We start from the raw sequence: 16,624 nt of genomic DNA, 5'->3' as shown, positions 1-16,624 counted from the left end.
TCCATCGTGGGCCAGGATGTTCCTGCAGTAGGAAGTCGCCAGTTAGCCGGGAACGCGCGGCTTCCAAGATATCGCGCGCGTGCGAAATTTCTCGTCGTTAACGCGGTCTCCATTCTTCTTCCGCGCTCATCCTCGCCTCGAGAGTCGAGATTCGCCGCGGTCCTCCGCGAGACTTTCAACTTTGTCCAACTTTGGCTTCCCGGAACGGAGAAATCTTCGCGTGGCGTTTAGAAAAAAAAAAAAAAAAAGAAAAAAAGAGAGAATCTTTAAAACGAGACACGTGGCTCGTGTGCATCGTTCGCGAAGAAAATTGATTAACTTCTGGGAGGAATTTTGAAGATGTTAATCTTGGTAGATCGACGAAACTCTCGGCAAGAAAATGAGAAAAGTGGATCGTTGAGAGGAGGCAACAGTGTGGTGGAAATTAAGGTACGCGAAGGCGCGAGGATTTGAAAATTAACATCGGTAGGGATATCGATTGACCGAGACTGAAAAAGTACGCGCGATATGTATAATCCTTGACGAAAGAAAGAAATTATCGATCGTTTTTTAATGTGTAGAGAAGCGATAGAAGGAATTACGCGCCTTCGAATTAAAAACTGCAGAGTAGAATTTCTGAGAGCCAAATGTTTCGTACATTCCATAAATAAAAATTATACAACTAACGATCGTCTGTGTAAAATACCACTGGCACGATTAAGATCTAAAAATTATCGACGCTCGCCGATTAAAACTTTGTTTCTAGGAAGGAGTGTCTACCGGAGAAGCGTTCCAGAATTTTTTACGAACAACTCGAGGAAAACAAAGTCGCTGAAACGCAATGTCCATTGCGGAAGCCCAAGGTCCTGTCCAAGGATAATCGTTTCTCTCTGTATCGTTCCGCAAAAGTTTCCAATAACGGAAACGACTCGAGAAGACATCCTCCGCGGCTCGATATCCGCGCGCAATCGTGCGGATAAACGCGCGACGTTACCCAGGGCCGAGTGTTTCAACTTTTACAGATCTCACCCCGTAACGGGCGAAAGGGTGTGTGTTAAGGGGGTTGGCCGCGTGTATGGATTTTTGCGTGCTCGTGTGCACTACGGTACGTCGCCTCTGATAAAATTTTATCGCCTTCGACGCCTCGGCCATTACGCTGTTCCTTTTAATGCAGCTCCGCGCGCACTATTCTGTCTTTTTCTTTATCATTATCGTCGTTTCTATTATAATTTTAAGATATAGAATCGATCGATTTGATTTACGAATTTTGGGAAAGATTATTTTAATTTTGTTTGCCATCGGATTGACGGATTTGTTAATTTGATATCTGTAATTATTTTCAGTGTTTTTTCTTCGTTAGATTTATACTTTTAGATTAACTTTTTAAGTAACTTTTTAAATTAAGTCGATATTAAATGCAGTATAAACTTTCGATCAAGTATTTCGATCGAGCTATTTATTTGTAAAATTCTCAATTTTTATAATATCAGTCGAGGATCAATTTTTCAAGACCGTCACGAAATAACATTTCACTCGAAACATTCCATTATCGTACGAAAAATTAACCGGAGCCGATTACGTGAGTTCGATCGTTGCCAAAAATCCAGTTCCAGATTCCACGTTCCCTGCCACTTCGTGCATTATCAAGCCCTGCTTCGAATTAGAATCCAATTTCCTGTCTCCCGCGCTTTCACTCTATACCACATCCAAAATCCGCCTGAAAAACCATCATCCCTTTCTCAAAACTCGTTACGTTCCTAACCCCAAGAACGTCAAAGCAAATTGCCTGTGACCCGTGCGAAAATATGCTCTGAAAAACCACTCGTCTTCTCGAAATTTCAGGATAGCGAAGAGAATATTCGAACTTTCTATAATTCCTTCAAAAATGTATATATCCTATTACTTACGAGTGTTCTTCAATTTCTTCAAATCCGAATACTTGTAATTGTAAAAATACTAACCCCTAACTAAAAGGACAAAGACTAGTAAAATTTACAACCCAAAAATTGTTCAAACGGTCACAAAAATACCTGCATTCATATAAGGCAGTATGCAGTATTCGTAAATGCAACAAATTCGGGTCATTCTCAGTTTCAAGTTCTCGTCAAAATTCCGCCAATTCGATTTCAAAACATACATTTCGCGTTAAATCTAAAAATTTCTCTCAAACACCCATCGGAAGCCCACCCTCCACCGCCACCCATTCGACATCGTTGGCTCCAACCCAAACACTCCCCCCTATGACCCTTGATCTATCCCATTTCCTCGTTCAGACTTGGGAAACTTTACGAATACCCAAGTGTCGGAATACTTCGGCGCGCATCGAGGGCAAGGTGTTTCAGAATCCCAGGTATCTCGAACGGGACGAAAGCAAGCGGACAGGCAGGCAAGCAGTCAGAGACAGACAGGCAGGCAGAGACAGACAGGCAGGCAGCTAGTGAACGAGAAGGAAGATAGTGGCGTACGGAGAAAGAACGGAGGAGAACTCGGTGGGGCCAGCCAAGAAGGAGCTTCTGATCCGACGGGGCAATTGGACACGAGCCAGGGAGACGGAACGGGACGGGCGTAAGTGTACACGCGGCCGTGATTGCGCGAGGAGAATGTAATTAGTGACGGGACGTTGCCGGCGATCCCTTCCCGCGACTGGGCTGCACGATATCCGGGACAAACTCGGCGGGAATCTATGGACCCCGGGACGGAGCTGTTTGCGGAACGTTTCCGTGCGATTATGCGCGCCTAGGCCGCAAGTAAGCTGTTCCATGCTGCGAAGGTGAGAGACAGGAGAGTGAAGAGAAACGTCAACAGCAGCTCGTTGATCTCGTGTCCTCGCTTCTGTTATTTTACGGTTGTGTCGTTTTTCGTGTTTATCGCTTGTTCGATGTTGTTCGTGAATCGAGCCGAGCTACTTATAACGAGATATCGACGATTAATATCGCAAGGTTCTTCGAGAGAGCGCAGCGGCGGCTCTCCGTTGTACTTTTATTTGTCGAATGTGCGGCCTTTTTTAAAGTTGCTAGTTTTATTTAATATCGACGTTTTAACGACGAGACACACCGAAAAATCGTAAAGAGCGTGAAAGTCTGTTTGTGTCTTAGCAGGATGATTTATCGATCGTTTCATTTAGCGCGTGCTAATAGACGCTGTTATTTTTCGACAGCGAAGCGGTCATTACTCTTCAAGGACCACCGAGGAGGCGAAAGGATTTCAGGAGTTGGAAACATTACTCGAAGGAAAACAACATTTATCTAACAGGGTAAGTGTGCTCCTTCAGTTTTGCAAAGTACAATGCCTTCTGTTTCGTGAAGTACGACACCAACGACGTAGATTTAACACGTCCACGGTAATCGTTTAAAAATCAGAACTTTTGACGGAAGAAAGGATTTTCTCTACGCAATCGATTTAATTTCACTGCTTTTAAATTATGCCGCGCGATAAGTGCTATTAATGGCACTTATCTACGTTCAACCGAACATAACTAGCTTTCATTTATAAAACATTGAACTATCGTAACGAGATTCACGATCTTACACGTGCAACTATATTTAGAGGCATTATTCCAGTAAAAAAGAACCAGGCAGAATATATTCATCGTAAAGTTAAATATTCCGCTTGACTTTTACCTGTGACGATTTTCGAACACTTGTCGACAAATAGCGCCGAGAGGAGATTAAAATAAAACAGCTTCTGCGTAGGTAGCAAGAAAGACGCCCCAGGCAAAATGTTTTTCCGTAGAGGCTCGATGGTACAGAGTCGTTTTTTGATACCTTCATTTAACGTTCGCCGTTTGACAATGGGTTCACCGTAAACGAAGTATTAGGATCCTTAAGCCTCGCAGGTAACTAAACCCGAAGGGACATAGTGCACGTGGCTTTACGGATTCTTTGTGTCGGTGAGAGGCAAGGTGGTCAAGAAGGTACAAGGTGTCGAAGGGTCGTCAGGTTCCCTTGTTTAGATCGTTAAGCGACGACAGGGATCGCGCATAATTAGGCTTCACCTTGTCTGACGCCCGCGTCACACGTAGCTTACAAATCGGTTCGGTGATCTCGCTTTCCGAAGATTTAGCTTTCGTGTCTACGAACATTTAGTTCCGATATCGTGAAACGCGTACAAAATTTTACTATCACAGCCTCCTGACGACGATCATCTGACGAAAATGTTTCGAGTCTCTGGGTCATCGTCCTCGAAACTATACATCGATCCACTTTCCTTCGAACGCTAGACAATCTTCCATCTTACATAGTAGCGCGTTTCCTATCGTCTCGTAGAACGGCAATCGATCTCTCAGGGTCGCGTCGTCAGCCAGCCGTTTCCCTGGAATTAACCCCAAAAAACGTTGTCGCTGCGCGTCAAAGCTTCCCTGATTGGTAGGCTCGATGGCGGCCGGCTTGATTGGTATCATTGTAGAGGGAGGGGAGACATTTTATGCAGCGGCCTGTGCACCGCGACTCGAACTTGAATACCGAATCAGCCGGTCGAAAGAGAAGCAGAGAGGCAGAGAAGCAAAGCCAAATGGAGGGGCAGGGGGACGCGATAAAGAGAAAAAAAGATGGAAAGCGACGAAACCCATAGGAGCGACGAGGAAGATTTTACCGGTTTCGTGGCTACGTAGCCCCGGTAACAGTAGAACGAACGAGGTTCCCCATCCCTCTGCAGCATTTTAATAATCCCCGAACTCCCTTCGGAGCAGCCCGAACAAGGATGCAGCGCAGCTGGACCCCTTTTTGCCTCGTGCCCGGTGTTAAGGGGGTACCGCCCTCCCACTGCGTTCCATCTCCCGGCACGACTTCTCTTTCGTCCCCCGCACGCAACCCTCGTTCTCGCGGACGAAGATCGGGCCTCTTTCATAGGCGACAATCACAGCGTAACCCGAAACGAATGCCGCTCGAACGTTCGCCGGCCGAGTGCCGTGTGCTGGAGTTGCGAAGCGATGCGTCGAGCGTGAAACGAACGGGGACGGTGGCATAGAGCGGCGGTTGTCGGCGTGATGCGGGTCCATAGTTTCTCTATGCTGTACGCGGCCGTCCGTGGACCGTGGATCGCCTGTATTTCGCCATGTCGAGCACGCCTTTGTGCTCAGGTATTCCGTCGTTTCCCTCTGCCCGTCTGTCTTTCCTCTTTCATCCTAGCTTCTACCATCCGCGCGATGTCGCCTTTCGTTTCCCTTCCTTTCTACCTCTCTCGGTAGCGGTTCTTTCTTTACCCGGATTACGGCCGGTCCTTCTCCGTTCCACGGTTCGTTTTCTCGTTTCTCGAACTCTCTATCTCGTTCAAAGTCACCCTCAAAGTCTGTCGTTCACAGTGACGACGGGAACGGGTGGCGAGACCGAGCGAGAAGGACAGAGAAAGGGAAGACAGGCGGATCGAGATTAAGGCAACTTCGCAGACTCGGCGACTGCGCCCGCGGCTCTCTGTGTGCGGAATACTTTGTTGGAATAGCTGAGACCGCCTTGCCCCCGATCGGAAGCGCCGCGACGACGAAAGCGGACAGGCACCCGCGCGCGTCTCGCGCCGGCCGATCTCCTCCGTTTCCTGTCACCGACGCCAACGGCTAACCCCTCGAACGGCCAATAGCCTCGGCTTGTTCCTCGTATCTCCACGGACCATTCTTCCTCCTAAAGACCATTGCTATTCCTCCGATTCCAGCGAATTACACCGGTATGGTAAATAGCGATGACGACGAAGTCGGCTCTTGGATCCCGGCAGCTGACTTTCAAACGCGAAAGAAAGTTTCTCGAGCGAACCCAGTCTGATTTCTTTTTGTAGATTCCTCGAGACGATGAAACCTTTCGAAATGAGATTCTTCGTTGGCTCGTTTTGCACGGTGGGTAGATGTTTTTTAAATGACAGCTGCGTAGTTGCTGTTAAATATACTGTGCTAAACTGGTTTGAATTTTATTAATACTCGAGTCTCTTTCCTGATCGTATTTGATCGCGAGCATGTTTCTACTCGAGGCTTCGCTAAGTTTCGTCGCTAGATACGAGTTACATCTTCGAAATATCACCAGGCGTTTTGGTTTCACGTCGAAATGTACTTTCAATTTCTTAGTCTTTTCCAATGTAATTAAGTAGATATCCAGGTTTGACCATTGACACCGAAAGGATAGTCAAGTAAGAATGTTACCAGTTGGAACTCAACCGCGAGCTCCGTTAGTTTTGTACTTGGACGAAGGTTTCAGGCAAAGATCCGCAAACGCAAATCACACTAATTCTGTTTGCGATAGTAACTAGCAGTGACTGGCTGCGCTTTGAAGGGCCAGCCAATTAGTAGTGACGAAGATATTACGTAAATCTACTTAAACGAGCGAACGTCGAACCGTATAAGGGTCTTGTATTTACTGGGAAATACACAGCCACGTATAGTCTTAAAAATCCATGTCAATCCTCGCTAAATGATTCATTTTTAAGCTCGAAAGAAAGAAATCGCTGATATTGCAACTCGCAAATGAATTTTAGTACATGTGACGAGATTTTCAACTTGATATTCCCAGAAATTAAAACGTTAAGTGGCACTGATATTGCGAAAAACGTTACCCTACGCTTGCTTATCCCTAGATTTCGGATTAAAGTAATAAATTACAATATCTTTTGTGAAATTGCCTGCCTCTGTGGAGTTAAAAAAGTGACGAAAAATTCGAAGAGGAGCGAGCGCAATTCCTGTGGCGGCAGTCGCGACAGTTGTCGGAGATCCCCAGAAAGCCGAAACGGGAACAGCGAAGTTCACGTAGTACGGGTTCTGTCGCGTGTATCGAGAAATTTACAGTCACCCGGCAATACGGGACGAATCGAAGCGGGACCACCGCTTCCCGCTCCTTTCCCGGCGTTTTGGTTTCCTGGAAATCTCTGGAACCGATTCGCGCCATTATCGTGAAATCCAATTTCTCTGGAAGCAATTTCCACCTCGGCTGCCGGCTTCCCGAAACTCATCCCAGCCGGCTGAGCGGCGAAAAATTCGGCGGTCGGTCGGTCGGTCGGTCGGTCGGTCGGTCGGTCGACGTCGTCGTCGTCGTCGTCGTCGTCGTCGTCGTCGTCATCGTCGTCGTACCGCCGTTCCATACACACCCGTTACATCCCCGCGGTCACGTCTCTCTTTATCTCTCTTCGTCCCTCTCTTTCTCCACTCGGCTCGCCTCTTCTCGTTCGCAGCCTCTTTTTTTTCGCTCTTTTTTTCTCTCCCTCGTTTCCTCTCTCTTTCTCTCGCGTGCTTTCGGGCCTCCAGCACGTTCATCGGTGTCTGAAAAGCTCCGGTAGGCAGGCGGACCTACGATATGCTACCGCTCGAGTGTGGGCGCGCGCGCGCGCACACGCTCTCCAAAAGAGAGAACAGAGAACGCCGACTAGGTCGGAGGAGGACAGCGGGAAAACGAAGAGGACGGCGCGAGAACGGCGTGACGAGGAACGATCGTGGGGTCGGAAAGAGAACGCGACAGACGGAGGAAGAGCAAGAGAGAGGGAGAGAAGCGGAGGAGAGACGAGGATGGAACGACAAAGAGAAGCCGACGCTTGGAGAAAGAGAACGAGGGAGCGGTGCACACGATCCGAGAGGAACGATCAGACCGAGGGATCGTTTAATAGAGAAGGACGGAAGGCGAGAATCCGAGAGAAGGAGAAGAAGCGTGGAGAAAAAGAGAGGCAGGATCGTGCGCGCTTGCGGAAGAGAGCATCGGCTGAAGCGTGAGGAAGGGGGAGGAGAACGACGACGAGGAGATCGGGGATGAGGTGGCAGCGGAGAGGCAGAGGGAGAGTAGCGGCATGGAACGGAGCGCCAGAGAGACCGAGGGAACGAACGAGCAACGAAGAACGAGTTAGTCGAGGACAACGAGGACAGAGCGTGGCGGTCGACGAAGACGGGAAAGTCGGACTAACGCGGCCGCCCGAGCGAGACCGAATCGAGCCGAGGGAAGGCAGTGCCGTTGGCGTAGTAACGTGCCGTGGCTGCCTTGCTTGCCCGCCTGCCTGCCTCTGCCTGCCTGCCTGCCTGCCTGCCTGCCTGCCTTCCTGCCTGCCTGCCTCTGCCTGCCTGCCTGCCCTGCCTGCCTGTCTGCCTGGCAGCCGCCTGTGCTCGCCTGCCTGACTCACCGTTAGTGTGAGAACGCGGCTGTGTGCCGGCGCGCTCTCTGCGTGGCGCGTCCGTCGGGTCTCTCGTTCTCATTGTGTGTGCGAGGGGAGACCCGACCGACGAACGGTTGTGTGCGTTTCGTATAGGTGGATGGGGGTCCCGGCCCGGCTTTCGGCCCGTCCCGTCCCGTAGGTAGAGTATCGCACCGCTCGCCACCCGCTATCCACAGCAGTTTCAGCCAGCCGCCCGCCTGCCAGTGTCCCACCGCACGCCGAACCGTTTGCACTCAGAAGCGATCAGGGAGCCCTTCTCTCCCTCGACTTCCCCCTTCGAGAGAAACGTGCGCGCGCGCGCGCGCACGCTCTTCCACCCCGGCGAGTCGCGCATCGCGTACCCCGCCGCTATACGCCGCCTCTATATCCGCCGTTTCTCGTCTCACGTCTCTCGTCTCACCCTCGCTCCTTTACGCCCTCGTCTTCGTTACACGCGCGTTATTTCTCTTTGTTCTTCCCGGCGGGACGATAGCATCTTCGTCCCCCTTTTCCAACTTCTCCCCGGGTTCCGTCTACCGGTCGTCTTCTTTTTCTCCATCGGTTTCCTCCCCGGTTTCCTTTTTCCTCTCTTTCTTCTTCTCTTCTTCCTCTCTGCCTCTGTTTTTCCTCCTTCGCCGCCAGTCTCCCGACGCTCTTCTTTCTTTTTTCGCTGTCAGTCACACTCGAAACGCACGAGCGCCGACTATCGTTCTCTCCCTCCTGCTCGCTCCCACTTTCCTCTCTGTCGGTTGGCTGGCGTTCGGCGTGTTTAACCTCCCGCCGTCCCACAAGCAGCCCCTCCACCGCCCGACACCAGGCTTCTGTCTCCGTTGGCAGCGCGAGCGGGCCATTCGTTCCGTCTCGTTCGCTCGACTCCTCTCGTGTTCCGCGCGCACACGGCTGCTCCGTCCCTCTTTCTCGCTCCTGAGTAGCGCCGGTGTGTACTCCCGCTGTCACCTGATCGCGGGACGCTTTTCGCGGGTGAGATACCGCTCGGCCACCGAGTCAACCGAGTCTGCCGCCGCCGCCACCGTCGCTCGGTTTTCCTCCTCCGCACCCCGAGCCGCCTCTTCCTTCGGCATCTGCTCCTACTCTCCTCCTTCTTCCTCTTTCTTTCACGGGACGCGCGCGCGCTTTCCTTTTCCTTTCCGTCTCGCGCGGACACGTCGTGCTGGTCTCTTCCTATACTCGGCTCTTTGCCGCCGCGCTACGTCGAACGTGCACGCGGCTAGCTGGTGGTTTTCGAGAGGGAACGAAACTAAGGGAAAAAAGAAAACGAAGAAAAGCGACGAAAGTAGAGGCGAGACAGGAAGAAGGGAAAACGTCAAAGACGTGGAAAACAACCGATAAACCGAGGCGGAGCTATGGACACACGGTAAAAAAAGAGACGAGAAAAAGACGGTAAAAGGGAGAAAGAGAGAATCGCAAGAGGAAAGAAAGACGGAGGATCGAGAGTGCGAGGGTACGAGAGAGAGAAAGAGAAGTGCGCGCCACCGACATCGTCCAACCACGACTGGCTTGGCCGATCTCTCGCCTCTTCTTCCTCCTTTCACGGATCTTCGCCGGTGCACACGTCTGAAGCCGACCGACTGGAGAGGGAGGTGACACTTTCGGAACGTGGACACGCGGCACGCACGGATCGTCACGCTGGATACGTGAGGATCCAGGAGAACTCCGCTGGCTACCGTGCTCTCGTGCAGGTCGGTGATATAGTGTGTTGTGTGTTCGTAACCGCGCGGTCAGTCAAGTGTTCTGCGAGTCCCGCTTCTTTTTTTTGCTCCTCGTCTTCGACTCTCCGATCCGTGCCGTGCTTTTTTTTTTTACTTCCGCGCGCTCCAGCAACGTTCTTTTTCTCTTTGCTTTTTTTTCTTCTCTTCTCTTTCTTTCTCTTCCTTTTCGCGAGCATACCGCCAGTCTCGCGAGTATATATCGGCCAGTCTCTAGATCGTCGCGACCACGACAGCCGCAACGACACCGTCCACGATAACGACGACGACGACACCAATGCAAACAGTGAGCGCGTGAGTGTCCCTGATGTGTCTGTGAGCCGTCTGCCTCTTTCCTTTTTTTTTTTTTCTTTTCACCGTGTCGGAGCTGCGTGACGACCGACCGGTGCCGCCGATAACTTCGCAATTCAAAAAGGCGGCGATAATTCGTAAGTGTGTTGGTCGCGGCACGCCTGCGCTTTTTCCTTTTTTTTTTCTTTTCGTTACGTTTTACGGCTCGTTAAAGCTCACGGAATCGTCGCGCTTCGACGTCGTCCCCCCATGAATATGGAGATGAACGGTCGCCCGTCGATCCTTCCCTTGCTCCGCGTCGCCTTTCTTTCATCCGTCGCCCCGTCATCGTCGCCGAACGGCGACGTGCTCGAGTTTCTTTCGAGCGTTCGCACGCGATCGCCGTGCTTCACCCGTCGCGCGTGACAACACGCCACGCGAACGCGTTCCGTCGCGCCGTTTCGTTCACGACCCGATATTTGGCCACCGTCGTGTTTCCCGTGCTGGAAAAAAAAAGTGTCACGAGGAAAGTGTCGTTCGATCGGCCACCGATGGCACGCTGTCGCGCGTGTGTCACGCTTTCACGAGTCGAACCGCCGCGCCGTGTCGAACCATGAGCAGATCCGTCAGTCGATTTTGGACGAGCCGCGTTTCGCCAGGAATTTTACCGGAATGCCGATTCGACGAAATTATTTTTCCTTTTCTCTGAAAATCGTCCGTCACGTTCGTGAAATCCTGTGACAGCAGTGTTTCGACGTGTTTCGCGTGCCGATCTTTGGCGATCCATTCGCCGAAATCGATCGAACGAGCCATCCGGATTACGATTTTCTCGGTGTAAAAGAATTTTGTGCGAATTATCTTGTAAAACGTTTTTAATTACGTCGATCGATCCAAAGAAAACGCGTCTCTTTCGAAATGCCAGGCGTTTTCGTACGTGGAATCAGAGAATCTCTGGTGAAAAAGGTCGCCTTCCTAACGATTTCTCCTCCCATGGCATAAGAAGAAAGACGAGAAAGGTGGAAAAAAAGAAGTAACTGTGGAAGGTAGAAAAATCGCGAAAGGCTTGTCGACGGAGAAAAGTTGAAGAGAAGTTGGGAATCGGTGGTGGAAAGAGGGAGGGAGAGAGAAACGCCGGGAGTCGCGTCGGTGTGTCGGAGGAGATAGCGGCATCCGTTTCGGTGCCCGTTGCGGGACGGTCGCCACACCCGCCCGTTTGGGAATTCAACTTACTGCCGCTCGGGACACCGAAGCGTTCGACGTTTTCTCCACGGTGTGTGTAACGGGTATCACGAAAGGCGGCTGTTCGCGGCGGATTAGATTCCGACCGGCGCAGAAATTGCTGCCCCACGGTCTTTCGCTTTTCTGCGCCGCGCTCCGTGCCGTTACAGACATTTGAACCGCCGTGCCCGGTGATACGTAACGATGGAACATCGAACGGAAGCGATCAGAAATCGCGATTGAGAAAAAACAGATCGATTCGAATGGTGTTTCGCGGATCGAACGATTTTTAATTAAATTTTAAACGTCGACACTGTGCAATTGACAAACAAAAAAGTGTGATTCGAACGAAAGTGTACACGAATCGTCCAAAATCGGCGCGGCATCATTTGCGATGAACCGAGGATCGAATAGGTGATTATTTTAGTGGTGATATTGGATTTGTTCCTCTCTTTCTTTTTTTTTTTTTTTTCAAATTGACAAAGTTTGGAAAGTTACATCGTGTGGAAATTACATCGAGCGCTGTAGAGCAGGTGTTTTATCCCTTGTTTTTCGGTAAGGTGTTACGATTCTTTTCGTTATCGAATTTGCGATCGATCCAAGATTCGTCGAGACGTCTTTGTCTTCGTTTTACGTTGTTGTCACGAATGCGTTTAAGGTGGTCGATCGTGGTAATTAATTTGAGTTTTATATTTTTCGTGGCTCCTTTATTTTCTTTTGCGATTCCGTCAAAATGTAATAGAGTATCATTTGGTTTGATCTAAATTGGGACTACGTCCTAAGTTGGAAAGTGTTGTACCGAGACAAATTGCGTCGCCAAAAGGAGACATCGAAATTGTTAGGAAATCCTTTGGGATTAAATCTACTGTAAACTTCGCATAACGACCAATAATATATATCGAAAAACCCACGTAGATTCTAAAAAAAAAAATCAGTTACAGCCCATTCTATTTATTCGAAAAGATAGCGCTGATACGTACCGCGATAGAAAGATTTAGTCGACTGGAAATTATCAAAAATCCGATTCGATTGTCGCATGGGATTGTTGGTGAGTTTCGATGCTTCGAACGCTTCGACTATCAAAGTCGTGTAATTATCTTGGAAGAAATATCGAATGGCGTGCAGTTTATACTCGCGGAATCACGTGGGAAATAAAACCGAGGAAAAGAGGAGAAACATGGAATCGAGTGGCGAAAAAATTCCAATCGGGCCGGGAAAAGTATCAAAGCGCGGCGCAAAGAGCGTCCTCGTCGAGTTGTCGAGTCGAGGTCTGGAAAGTTTCCTGACGCATGGATACGCTCAGCTATCCCGTTGGCTCTTGAATATCCGTAACCTATCTCTCTGTTTCTCTCCACCTATCCTCGACAAGGTGGAAACTCGGCAAAAATTCCCCATCTTCTATTCCCGTGGTCCTAGTTTTCCAGAAGCCGCACACCCCTGCCTCAACACGGATCTCTCGCCCCCTTCGATCAATAGTCTAGGTAAACACGTTACTCGCGGCAGACTGCATCCCGACACCGCTCGGAAACTGCCAAAAGTGCAACGTATACCGGGGGACCTGGGCTCGACCGCCAGGATTGCCCTTTTCCGCTCTTAACTTTCCGTCCCGATCCGTTTTGCACTCTCCCAATTCGCGTTAAAACAGACAGAAATTGGCTCTTTCGATTTTCCACGGGTAGACACGGGAACGATCGTTCGATATGCTTCGATGAATGGGTTAATGGACTTTCTATAATCAGAATGTCGTTTATATCGTCTGAGATTTGTCAGTTATCTTCGACAATTGGCAATTTCACCTATACCAGGGACATGTTTGGAAACCATTTTCACATTTTACATGTGCTAGGAATCCTGCGATAATCGTAGAAATATTTCAGTTCCATGCTTTTCGGGGGCAAAAATTTCCGAGCTTTGATCGCACCTGGTTCGCGGTCTTGGCAAATTTCATCCCCGAGACGAGTCAAAATGTAACATCCTCTGGCATCCTCGATTCACCTTCGATGCGATCCTCCTTCCAAGCCACGTTCCAACTTAAATCACGGTCTACCGTCTAGAATTCCAAACTACCCACCGATAGCAGAAGGAAAAAAGAGCGAGAGGAAAACAAGAGAGCGAAAAGCAAGAAGACGTGGTAAAAAAAGAAAATCCCCCAGAGAGATAGGGAGAGGGGGGGGGTGGTTTGCGAAAGAGCGCATAGGGCCGGTGGTTGCGAGCGGTGCACGATGGCACGACGAATCGAGCAGAAAAGTGGGCGCCGCTGGGCTCTCTCTTTCTCTCTCTCTCTCTGTGCGTTGGTCTGGCTTGCGAAACCGATCGTGGAAAGGAGAGAGGAGAGTCGGGTTGCGTGGTGCGCGGGAAACGGCCGGCCAAAAGCGGCGCGTTACTCGCGTACGTGCGTGCGTGCGTACATGCTTGCGTGGCTCTGTTGGATGCGTGTGGCTCGTGTGCGCGCGCCTGTATATAGAGGCGGTCGGATGGCCGCGGGCCACGGTAGAGGTGTACGTGGTAATACAGTGGCCATGCGAGCTTGATTACACATTGCGATCACGAGTGTTCCACGAGCGGGCGGACATAAGGCCTTTTGTCACACCATGGCCTGCGGGCAGGAAGCACGTAGCGTGACACCGGGCCGCCTCGCTGTGCAAGCGGCACCCACATTATACGCCGCGCGTAATATGTATATGACGGGATACGCCGGTGCGACGAAGACAGAGGGAGAAGGTCGACGTAGAGGCAACCAGCCAAGGCAGAGGGTACAGCAGAAAGAGGGAGAGGGAGTAAGAGAGTGTGTTGGGAGGTGGACCGAGGGTAGAGGACGCGCCATAATACTGGTGGTCCCATGCCGGTACGTGACTTGTGTGCCGCTTTAAGTCGCCGGGACGCCCGAGTCGTGGCCTTCCCGAGAACACCAACCCGGTTTCTGCCACCTAAAGGAGCGCGCACGGCTCCTATTGCGCCCGGGTTATTGTATCCGGTATCGGGTGGCCGCGAGTTTCGACCACGGTAATCGATTGCGCTCTCGGGGCCGGCGAGTTGTGCGGCGTGCCGGCAAATTGCCGAGAGGCTCCGTTTAGCGAGCCGTCTCGCGGAAAATCGGCAGCGTTACCTCGCTCCGTAACCGAGACGAAGGCAGGGTGATCCTGATAAGGGAGATGGATTAGGGCGAGTAGTTTCGCAGGAACGGGAATCTTGCGTTTTGAACTTGTTCGTTGGAATTGCCCAACAATTCGAAGGAGTTTCGATTTAACTCTGAAACCTCGTTGCCACTTGCGCCTTGTTACTAGCTACGAATCGGAACAAAATTTATTTATCCTACTAAAATTGGAATATTTAGAAAGAGAATATGTATATTGTGCGTGTGTGTGAGAGAGAGAGAAGGGTTTATGTGTTTTAAGACTGGAAACCCTACCGCAGAAGGAAACTAAAAACGAACATGTCGTGACAAATTGTCGTGTTAGCGATGCTTTCGCAGAAAATTGAAATCGTCATGAAAGATCTAAGGGTTTCGAGAAAGTGAATAGGGAACGTAACGGTTCGTAGAAAAATCGAATACGCCTTTGGGATTGTTGAGTTGCAGCTGCAAGGGTGAATCGACGAGAAGACGCGTTCAGACGGAAGTAGGGCGAGTCGGAAAACCGGAACGTATCTTATTCTTGGAAAATTCGCGAAACTCGCCAAGGCCATCGGTATAAGAATTTTTTAGGCAACCGTAGCCGAGCTTTTGCCCCGGTAGAAATCGGTGATATTTTTAATTAAACTTGAGACGATGCCAACGATGATTTTCTTAAGTGGATAGCACACTGAGAATCAAAGTGGCTTTGTTTTTTACGAATATCATTTTAGAATACTAGTTGCGACGTCTAATAGCTCTGGTGAAGATAAATCTCGAGGCAGGGAATAAACTTCAAGTTGAAAAAAGAGTCGTTACCTGCCAAAGACTTGTTGCATTCTAACGATAAGAAAAATCGTTGGTTTGGCGTTGCGTGCTTGGCGATCGGGAAAATCGCGGCAGAACGGCGCGGCGCAGCGCGAGCCGCGATACGTGGCGAGTCTCGTTCGCGTGAAAGGTGACGTGTCGCCTTCAATTTTCTCGATTCCGTCGCGCGATTAACGTCCTCGGCGTGTCGGCGTATCGGTTCGTTCTCGGCCGCTCCAATTTTTCGCAGTGTGCGCGTCGCATTCCTCCGATCGATCTCGTACGCGGTTTCCGGTTGAATTCCGCGGCACGTCAGATAATTTCAAGGATCTGTTCTCTGCAAGACGAACCGCCACGCTGATTAGAAGTATCTGATTATCGTGAAGAAGAGCCCCGTGTCAAGGTTGCTCTACCCTCGCTTCGCTCCGCCATTGTTCTCCTTAATTTCGATTCATTGATACCCCAGCCGACAATAACCACGATAATCATTCCTCGACAGGACTGCCAACAAAGGTCGTATATATTTGCAATTCGAAGCGACGTCGATCTTTCTTTAAGGAGTTAAATGCCTTTTTTGTGACGTGTCACTTTTTATAGAGTACTTAATCTTCGTCGACAAACTCGATCGTGTACAATGGCAAACAACTAGAAATCGAGGAACTAATGTAGTTTTTGCACAAAATCTCCGAACGTATCAAACGTGAACTTTTTGACGTGTCGGAAAATATATTCTGTACGATCAAGAATCCATTTTCTCTCGAATTGTTCCGGTCTCTTCGATTCGCGTTTTATCCTTAAAAAAAAAAGACAGATTATGAAGATATTCGGGGAACACAGAAAGCAGACGCTCGAGTTTCTGATCTTTAAAGAACAACTTCGGATCGGGAAAGCATGTTTATTCGCTTTTTTTATTCGGACGAATAAAAAACCTTGCAATTAAGACGGAAGAAACAGCGATATCGCGGCTGTGATATTAGCATCGATGGCGAAAAGATAATACAGTACGATCTACCGTTCGCAAATAGACACCCTGTTTGGTACAAAAGTTTGCCACACTCTTCGTTTATTGAAATGTCATCGTTAAAAGAAATTGGCGAATAACAAAATTCGCAAAACGCAAAGTCACGGGCGCGGCGGTAGCATATTATTCTTCAAACGCGAGTCATTTAATTCCAACGTAAAATAACGAAAATGCTTTCCAACGATAGCGAAGCATTTACTTTCCAAAACAAAAGAATCTTCTAATCCCACTCACCGCGAGCCATTTCTCTCGCTTATGCGGCTATTGACCTCTCGCGATGATTAATTAGATCCTCGTTTAATTAATTCAGCTCTTCCGAATACGTTTCATCGGCCAAGAGCCGTCTTGTACGTTGTATAAAACAATTTTCTAGATTCCTCCACCGTTGGTATCTTTCTCTTCGAT

At 49.6% G+C, this 16,624-nt stretch overlaps 1 protein-coding gene across 6 annotated transcripts in view; it reads left to right on the top strand.

Moving 5' to 3' along the window:
* Nucleotides 1-2,433: 2,433 nt before the first annotated feature.
* The window catches only part of LOC126924672 (uncharacterized), a 71,520-nt gene continuing 57,329 nt past the window's right edge, over nt 2,434-16,624 (top strand). Inside the window, exons 1-2 of one of the 6 annotated variants that reach the window (XM_050739399.1) lie at nt 2,434-2,544; nt 3,137-3,232. The gene's annotated coding sequence lies outside the window, so the exon portion shown is untranslated. Of the gene's footprint in view, nt 2,545-2,688; nt 2,750-3,136; nt 3,233-8,926; nt 10,089-10,136; nt 11,697-11,726; nt 11,838-16,624 lie in introns of those variants that run through there. The other 5 variants (XM_050739400.1, XM_050739396.1, XM_050739397.1 and 2 more) reach the window with 5 other exon arrangements.

Source organism: Bombus affinis, chromosome 15, assembly GCF_024516045.1.
Source record: "Bombus affinis isolate iyBomAffi1 chromosome 15, iyBomAffi1.2, whole genome shotgun sequence".
NCBI classification, from domain to species: domain Eukaryota; kingdom Metazoa; phylum Arthropoda; class Insecta; order Hymenoptera; family Apidae; genus Bombus; species Bombus affinis.
The sequence above is the reverse complement of the archived record's forward strand: the minus strand, read 5'-3'. Positions and strand labels throughout refer to the sequence as shown.